The sequence below is a fragment of the Echinops telfairi genome, unplaced genomic scaffold (assembly GCF_000313985.2).
Source record: "Echinops telfairi isolate 266 unplaced genomic scaffold, ASM31398v2 ScPeMD7_18;HRSCAF=68, whole genome shotgun sequence".
NCBI classification, from domain to species: Eukaryota; Metazoa; Chordata; class Mammalia; order Afrosoricida; family Tenrecidae; genus Echinops; species Echinops telfairi.
Window position 1 is genome coordinate 77,354,141 of NW_022103915.1, and position 1,730 is coordinate 77,355,870.

Below are 1,730 nucleotides of genomic sequence, written 5' to 3' on the forward strand. Positions count from 1 at the left end.
GTTTAAGAAAAAGTTTTAAAGTATTAATAAAAAATATTAAATAATACCTGAAAGAAACACTAAAATTTTTATTTAAGATATTTCCACATTGGTTCTTGATTATCATCGTCACTTGCAATATTGTTTGCTTTTATCCTATTATTCTTGGCTGTATGATTCATTTGTAAGGATCTTTTCACTGTAGGAGGAAGATCCCATTCCTTTAGAGGCAAGTCAGATAGACAATAGTCATTGTGTTTGATATTTTAGAAACAGATGACTTCTTTTCTCTGAACATATTACGTTAATCTTTGAGAAACCTCTTTCTGCTTCTGCTGAATTTATAGTAATTGTTCTGACATTTGCTTTAGTTCTTTGAACACTTTTAAGAATTGCATTCACTGATAATATCTTCTGGGAATGTGGGGCATAACACAAAGCTGAAACGAATGACAGCGTGTCACCCTCTGATTGATTGGTACTTTTTCTCTTTACCATGATATGTTTGTTTATTGAAGTAACAAATGCAAAGGAATAAAAATGTAGTATTTCTTCCAAAGTGTAGTGGGTTTTACAAAATGAATAAACATTGCAAGCACAATGCTGTCTTTTTAAAAAAACATACCTGTAGACAGAATGAACATTTTGACAGGCTCTTAGAGCACACGGCTACACAGCTGAACGTGAAGAAGAGTAAGGACTGTAAAATCGTGAGTTCCACGTGGGATTGCTTCCCAGCCACCCATCGTGGAGAGAGCCTTGATGGCAAGGGCCATGATGACAACTTGCTCACCAGGCTGAACAAAACATCCGGTGTAGGTTCTGCTGATCCAGTGGGAACTAGCTGAATCCCGCCACTACTCTTCATGCCATTAAGTAGGGCAGCATGGAGATATAACCCTCCATAAAATTGGCCTTGAGCATACTTACCTGGCAGGGCATATGCCATGAGCATGCAGGTGGTTTTCCCAGGGCGAGGCTCATCCACTGCACTGCGGGCATGCTGACGCCTGCAATTTCCAAAAATGTGGGGAAGTCGACTGCATAATTTGTGACAGTGGGGGACTGCGTCTGCGCTTTCCCTTGCATTAAATTTTTTTAATTGGCCTTTAGCATATTAAATGCTATTAATCAAGGGACATTTTGTTCTCATAATTGTGGAAATTAATTTTCAGGTAAGAATCATGGGATATAAGTAGTCATTAAGAAGCACATATCCCATATGACCTAATGGTGTGATAGGCCACCCTAGAAAATTTAAGTGACCTTTTGTTAGCATAGAACAAAAGAATGGCAATCTATTGTATTATGCTTATTCAGAATTTGCATTATTTTCATTCTGGGTACTATATTTTAAAAAGAATGTTAATGCTCTACAGAAGGATGTTAGCTTGGTGAAAGCCTGGAAACACATTATAAGAACTGTTGAAAGATTTAGAGTCTCCTTGCATAGGTAGTGATATAGGTGGTAGGAAGGAGAGATTTCCCATTAGGATGGAATACATACTTCCATATATGTGAAAGATTCTTTAATTGAAATATGGGTAAGATCTGTCCTATATAACTCCAGTCAGGTCAATGGTAGGCAGATTTTCGGGCTCAGCATAAGGAAATCATTTCTGGAAGAATTATTCAGAATGGAATGGGCTCTTTTCTCAGCAAATAACTCGCCCATTGTGTAAAGCCATCTGAGCAACATCTGTGAGTGATACCTGAGAGGGGAGGAGTCAGGCTTAAATGACCACTAAACA

At 37.9% G+C, this 1,730-nt stretch overlaps 1 protein-coding gene and 1 non-coding gene across 2 annotated transcripts in view; both read left to right on the forward strand.

The window, feature by feature from the left end:
- PRKD1 (protein kinase D1) overlaps nucleotides 1-1,730 on the forward strand; it is a 178,591-nt gene that overhangs the window by 38,460 nt on the left and 138,401 nt on the right. The gene's annotated exons all lie outside the window — the stretch shown is intronic.
- Nucleotides 902-1,065, forward strand: LOC115868942. Its single transcript, XR_004045899.1, has one exon. It is a non-coding gene; the product is annotated as a U1 spliceosomal RNA (small nuclear RNA).